This window comes from Elephas maximus, chromosome 10 (assembly GCF_024166365.1).
Source record: "Elephas maximus indicus isolate mEleMax1 chromosome 10, mEleMax1 primary haplotype, whole genome shotgun sequence".
Taxonomy (NCBI): Eukaryota; Metazoa; Chordata; class Mammalia; order Proboscidea; family Elephantidae; genus Elephas; species Elephas maximus.
The window spans coordinates 32,188,004-32,195,282 of NC_064828.1; positions in this window are offsets into that span (position 1 = coordinate 32,188,004).

A 7,279-nucleotide genomic window follows, 5' to 3' on the forward strand; every position below is an offset into this window, starting at 1 on the left:
TTAGCATCAAGGTTATGCTGGCTTTTTTGTTGGAAAGTTATTTTGTTAATTTTATCTCTTCGGTCTCATCTTTTGTAACAGTTTTGTTTAGTTTTCTATCTCAGTTTGTGTTAGTTTAGGTAGGTAGTGTGTTTCTAGAAGTTTGCCCATTTCCTCTAAGTTTGCAAATTCGTTGGAATAAGATTTTTCTTAGTGTTCTGTTACAATCCTTTTTATTTCAGTTGGGTCTGTTGTGATATCACTCAGCTGATTTCTTCTTTGGGTTATTTGCTTCTTCTCCTGTTTGTCTTTTGCCAGTTTGGCCAATGGTTTGTCACTTTGTTGATTTTTTCAAAGGACCAACTTTGTTGATCTTGTTGGTCTTGTTGATACTTTCTATTGTTTTTCTGTTCTCTATTTCATTTATTTCTGCTCTAATCTTTATTTTTTCCTGTCTTCTGGTGCCTGAAGGCTCCTTTTGCTGTTCTCTTTCTATATGTTTGAGTTGTAGGGTTAATGTTTTGATCTTGGCCCTTTCTTCTTTTTTGATATGTGCATATGTTGCTATAATTGACCTCTAAGCACTGCTTTTTCTGTGTAACAAATGTTTTGGTAAGATGTATTTTCATTCTCATTGGATTCTATGAATTTTTTTTATTCCATCCTTGATTTCTTCTATTTCCCAGTAGCTTTTATGCAAGATGTTTTTCAGTTTCCATGTATTTGATTTTTTTCCTTGCAGTTTCTGTTATTGATTTCTAGTTTTATGGCATTTGAATCAAGGAAGATACTTGCATTATTTTAATGCTTTGGATTTTATTAAGGTTTTTTTTTTTCTGTGGCATAACATGTGGTCTATTCTGGATAAAGTTCCATGTGCATTGAAAAGAATGCATACCTCGTTGCTGTTGGATGGAACATTCTGTATATGGCTATGAAGTCGAGTTGGATGATTGTAGAATGAGTTTCTTTCTAGATGTTCTGTCCTTCACTGAAAGTGATACGTTGAAACCTCCCACTATTATTGGGGTACCATCTGTGTCTCTTTTCAATGCTGTTAGTGTTTGTTTTTATGTATTTTGGAGCCCTGTCATTGGGTGTGGATGTATTTATTATGGTTATGTCTTCCTGCTGTGTTGATCCTTTAATCATTACATAGTGTCCTTCCTTAACCTTTATGGTGAATTTTGCTTTAAAGTCTATTTTATCAGAGATTAATATTGCCACTCCTGTTCTTTTTTGCTTATTGATTGCTTGATATATATATATTTCCATCCTTTGAGTTTTAGTTTGTTTATGTGTTTGTGTCTTGTAGACAACATATAGGTGGATTGTGTTTTTTTTTTTATCCATCCTGCCACTCTGTGTCTCTTTATTGGTGCATTTAGGCCATTTCCAGTCAGTGTAATTATCGATAGGTGTGAGTTTATTGTCATTTTATTTTTTGTGGCATTGACGGTTTCTTTGTTCCACTTAATTTTCTGTGCTGAGTTCTTTTTGTTTATGGATTTTCTTTTCTTTTTTTCATTACTGTTAATTTTGTGTTTTCTATGTCTATGTGTTTCTTGTTTTTAATTTTGATGGGTTTGTTTGTTAGCTTTGCTTGTGGTTACCTTGAAATTTACTTTTATTTTTCTAAGTTTAAACAAGTCTTTCTTTTCTTGATATTGCATTTACTTCCTCTCCATATGGAAGTTTTATAACTACACTGTTCTTATCCTCTTTTTTTGTTTTGACTTTGTCATTTTTTACATACTGACTTGTCTGGCTCTCTATTTTTTTTGCCTTTTAGCTTTGTTTTATTTTTGTGAATTCCCTAAATTGGTATCTGGTTGATCTGTCCTATGTCCTTGTCTTGGATTATTGTCTGATACGGTTGTTTCTCTAACCAGAGGATTTCCTTTAATATTTCTTGTCATTTTCCTCTGGTTTTTACATATTCCCCTAATTCCTGTTTATCTGGAAATGATCTAATTTTGCTGTCATATTTGAGAGGGAATTTTCCTGGATATATAATTCTTGGCTGGCAATTTTTTTCCCTCAAGTTTTCATATATGTCATTCCATTGTCTTCTTGCCTTCATGGTTTCTGCTGAGTAATCAGAGATTAGTCTTATTGGCTGTCCTTTGTAATGACTCTTTGTTTATCCCTAGCCATTCTCAGGATTCTTTATTTGTCTTTGGTTTTGGCAAGTTTCATTATGATATGTCTTGGTGACTTTCTTTTGGCATCTATCCTTTATGGGGTTCTTTGAGCTTCTTGGCTAGATATCTTCTTGTCTTTCATGATATTAAAGAAGCTTCGTGCCAGCAAATCTTCAACAGTTCTCTCTATGTTTTCTGTTATCCTCCCTGTTCTGGTGCTCCAATCACTTGTAGGTTTTTCTATTGATAGAATCCCACATGATTCTTAGGCTTTCTTCCTTTTTCTTCATTCTTTTTTCTGATTTTTCCTCAAACAAATTGCTGTCAAGGGATTTATCTTCAATTTCACTAATTCTGAGTTTCATTGTCTCAATTCTATTCCTATGATCTTCTATTGAGTTGTGTAATTCTGAAATTTTGGTGTTAATCCTTTGGATTTCTAGTAGTTGTTTTTGTACAATTTTAGCAACCTGTTTATTCTGTCATTTTGTTCTTGTATTGTTTTTCTGAATGCTTTTATTGCTCTGTCTGTGTGTTCCTCAGTTTATCTGTATTTTGCCTGATCTTCTTGATCTCTTGGAGAGCTCTGTACATTAGTCTTTTGAATTCTTTATCAGGTAGTGCTATTGACTTATTTTCCTCTGGAAGGTTTTCTGGTTCTTTATTTTGGTTGCTTGGTGGAGCCATCTTGTCCTGCATCTTTATGTGATGTGAAATGGATGGTCGCCTCTAAGGCATCAGTGAGTTGTTACATTTGTTTATTTACTGTAATTTTGTTTGTTGCATCCTGAATGTTTGTTTTGTTTTGATATGTGCAACTTGTCTTCTCAGGTCTTTGTTGTAAGAGGAACAACACAAAGCATCTGAATATTCCTATATCTTGGTCCCACCTCTCAGATTCCACATCCTTAAATTCTGCAATGTCACTAAAAAAAAAAAAAAATTTTTTTTTTTCCAGAAATCTGAAAGGAAAACTATTTATAGTGAGAAATGTGCACAATATTTTCATTTAAGCCAATAAATAAAGAATCACATTTTGATAATTTCTAAACAGTGACTTCAAGGAAAAGAAAATTTTTGGCTCCATAGAACCTACATGAAGGAGCCCTGGTGGTACAATGGTTGAGACCTCTGGTAGTAAATGAAAGGTTGGCAGTTTGAAACCACCAGCTGCTCTATGGGAGAGAAGACCTGGTGGTCTTCTCCTTTAAGGATTACATGCTAGAAAAGCCTTTGAGGGTAGTTCTACTCCATCCTGTATGGTTGCTATGAGGCAGAATCAACTTGACAGCACAAAACCACAACAACCTAAATGTGTATGGCATTCACCCATTGTCTTCAGTTCTGTAGATTCACGCACTGCTGCCTCTAGCAGGTCTCAGTGACCCAGGCAGTAGAAGCCAGAAGACAAAAGAGGCCAGGATTGCCACATGATTCAACTGCAGACTAATACTCTACCAGGCCCTTGGGGATCTGCTTTCTTTGATGTAGTAGAAAAATGGCCTATATTAGTTTCCTTGGAGTTCTTTCAGACATATTCTTCAATACAGAAAGTTTATTGCTATTACGGAACTTTTAAACTACTATGGTGAGATAGTAGAGTAGATTTTTAATCTACTATTGGGAAACAATTAAACAAATGTTTTCAAAATAGAAGTTCCATTAAGAAGATAAAATAGGGTAATATGAATGAGAATCATAACGTTCATGGATAATTTAAGTTTTAGAAGGATCATGCTCCAGGCTCTGGGGAATGACTCATGGAGGAGTGGGGTGGGGCTAGACTGGAGGATAATGAGAAGTTAGCAAGATCTCTGTAGGGAATGCAATAAGACTTGGTAAGGCATGAACTAAGGTTGCAGGAGTGTGAATGGAAAGAAGTGAATGAATTCAGGTACATCATTAAGGTCAACTCTACTTTGAGGAGGCATCTCTTCCTCAGTGGTTTTTCGAGTGCCTTCCAAACTGGAGCCCTGGTGGTGCAGTGGTTAAAAGCTTGGTTGCTGACCAAAACGTTGGCAGTTTGAATCTACCAGCTGCTCCTTGGAAACCCTATAGGGCCGTTCTACGTCGTCCTATAGGGTTACTATGATTGGAATCGACTTGATGACAATGGGTTTGGTTTTTAGTTTCCAAACTGAGGGGCTCATCTTCTGGCATTATATCAGACAATTTTCTGCAGCCATCCATAAGGTTTTCAGCGGTCAATTTTTTCAGAAGTAGAGGACCAGGTCCGTCCTCATCTGTCTTAGTCTGGAAGCTCAGCTGAAACTTGTGAATCATGTGTGACTCTGCTGGTATTTGAAATACCGGTGTCATAGCTTCTAGGACCACAGCAACGTGCAAACTACCGCAGTGTGACAAAGTGACAGACAAGAGGTGGGATTTGGCCCATAGCATTATTAATTTCCTGGGAATGACAAGTTCAGGGATAAGTCCCGGCTTGAAGGAGTAGAGGCTACAAGGTTGTGTTTCTGACATACATAGCGGACCTCTCTCTTTTTCTCAATCTTTGTGCTTAAATGTTACTTTAGAGTTTTCCATTGTGAGTGCTAATCCAAATGACTGATTTGGCTAATTAATTCTCTGGCCAATTTAAAAAGAGATGGGTGAGGAGGACTGTTTTACTCCTCAGTGGCTTAGCAGGGTCAATCATGGTATCTTCCTTACTTTAACTAGAGCAAGCGCATGTTGAATAAACAAGGAAAACATCCAACACTAATTCAAAGTGAGTCAGCAGTGTGCTAAGGAGATAAAATGGAATTCTGAATCATATATTTTTATTGTGTTTACTTTCTGCTAACCCACATACTTCCTGATTGGAGACACACTTGGAATATAGTTTATTTGGTGCATTGCTGGTTTGTGTGTCAGCGTCTCACATATACTGGTAAGAGTAGAGGATTTGACTAGCTGGTTTCGCAGTTGAGGATCTGACCACAAGATGGCAGAGTACTTCTGCTGATGCAGAACATTCGGAAGTTTTCTTTTGGTTGATTTCTCTGAGTAGGCTAAAGGCAGCAGCACATTCCTGTGTTGGTAGTTGAAGAAACTACTGTGGTGTGGAGGAAAGGAAGGGGAAACTTGATCAAAGAAGTAGCTCTCTTGGCAGGAGGTTGCAGGTCCCAATTGGGAGAACAATGAAGACACTTAATGGACCTTTGTTACTGTTCTTGTGGCTTCAGCTAGACTGTAAGTTGAGGGCTTTTGGGTGGTTCAGTAAATATTCATTAGAAGTGTGAGAGGGGTCCAGCCTTTCCAGATTTCCAGGAAAAGAAATGGAAACTCTGGAGGATGATGACCTGATGACATTTTCCTTTGTCTGATGTTTCCTTTTTGCACAGGTATGGGGAGAGGAGAGAAGGTGGAGCAGAGTCCTTCTTTCCTGAGTGTCCAGGAGGGAGAGAGCTTTGCTTTCAACTGCACTTATACTGACAGTGCTTCCAACTACTTCTTTTGGTATAAACAAGAACCTGGAAAAGGTCTTCAGTTTCTTAAATCTATTTTTTCAAGTGACGGCAAGAAACAAGAGCAAAGACTCACTCTTCTATTGAATACCAAAGAGAAATATTTCTCACTGCACATTGAAGATGCTCATCCTGGAGACTCAGCCACCTACTTCTGTGCAGTGAGAGCACAGTGCTCCCCAGACACCTGCAGCCCGTACCCAAACCTGAGCCTGTGCTGAAGACTCACCCCCTTCCTTTGGCAGATCTTCGAGTTGAGGGTTTTTCTATATTGTATTTCTTATTTATAAAACCGGTTTCAATTGAGTTTAGTCAGACTCAGGGACTCCCTATGTGTGTCAGAGTAGAACTGAACTCCATAGTATTTTCAATGGCTGATTTTTCAGAAGCGGATTGCCAGACCTTTCTTCCAAGTTGTTTCTGGGTAGACTTGAACCTCCAGTCTTTTGGTTAGCTGAAAGCATGTAAACCCTTTGCACCACCCAAAGATTGTCTTGAAATTACTAACATATAGACATTCTAAAGCATCCTAAGAGAAGGTCAGTTTCAAAATGAACCAGTAAGTGTTGAAACATTTGGAATGGGATGTTAAAGGAAATTAGTGATTTCTTGTTGTATATCCCAGCTTTAGGGTTGTATTTGTGGGTATTATTCAGATTTCTATGCTAGGAAAACACCTTGGTGTCTATGTCAGAGAATAGTCTTCTTTTAGAAAGACTCAAGAATAGTAGCATTTATTAACTTTTTCTGATTATAAAATTATTAATTGCATACCCAAAACAAAAAAGTAGAACTGCCCCATAGAGTTTCCAAGGAGCGCCTGGTGTATTTGAAGTGCTGACCCTTTGGTTAGCAGCCGTAGCACTTAAGCACTATGCCACCAGGGTTTCCCATTAATTGCATATTCAAGGAAAAAACCAGAAAAATATAAAATGAAAATCTTTTGTAATCTTATCATCCACATAAATCATGGCTTACATCAGGTATACTTTCCTTACTAGAATCTTATTTAAAATTAGGATCATACACTATGGCATTCTGGCTTACTTCCACTTAATATTATATCCTATTTTGCGTATTTTACATTTTGTCAAAAATTTCAGATCCTAATTTTTAATGATATCATGAGTGATTTTTTTTTTGTCAGCATTTTATTTCTCTTCTAATTGTTCCTTAAAGTTGTGGTGATAAACAATATTTTTCTGAAGTTAGATGTTACCCTTTAAGGAGATAATTTCTTGCACGTAGGAAGTTTAAATTTCTCTCCTACTCCCAGAAGTAATTTGTTTCATCTGTAACAGGTGCTCTGTCTCCTCAGTTCTCTCCCCTTCCTTGAAGTACTGAATGTTTTCTTTTGTCCTCTAATTTTCCCATTTTTACATCACTATAAAGGGGAATTTTTGTGTTTCCGACATTGGGAGTTAAGAAGATTAGTTTTAATACCGATAACATTGGAGTTTATTAGAAATCTTTTAGGCCCAGACAAGAAGGCCAAACCGGAAGCCAGTCAAATGCTAGTCAAAATGGTGCCTCACCCATGCTGAGGCCCAGATTAGTTGGAGCCCTGCCCAGACAGTCTGGGACAACTTCTGTGCCTGAATTCCTTTTATACCTCCATCTCCATGTATGACTGAATATTTATAATAGGGAGAGTAGTTTGGTGCCTTAATAATGACAGTGATGCTATTT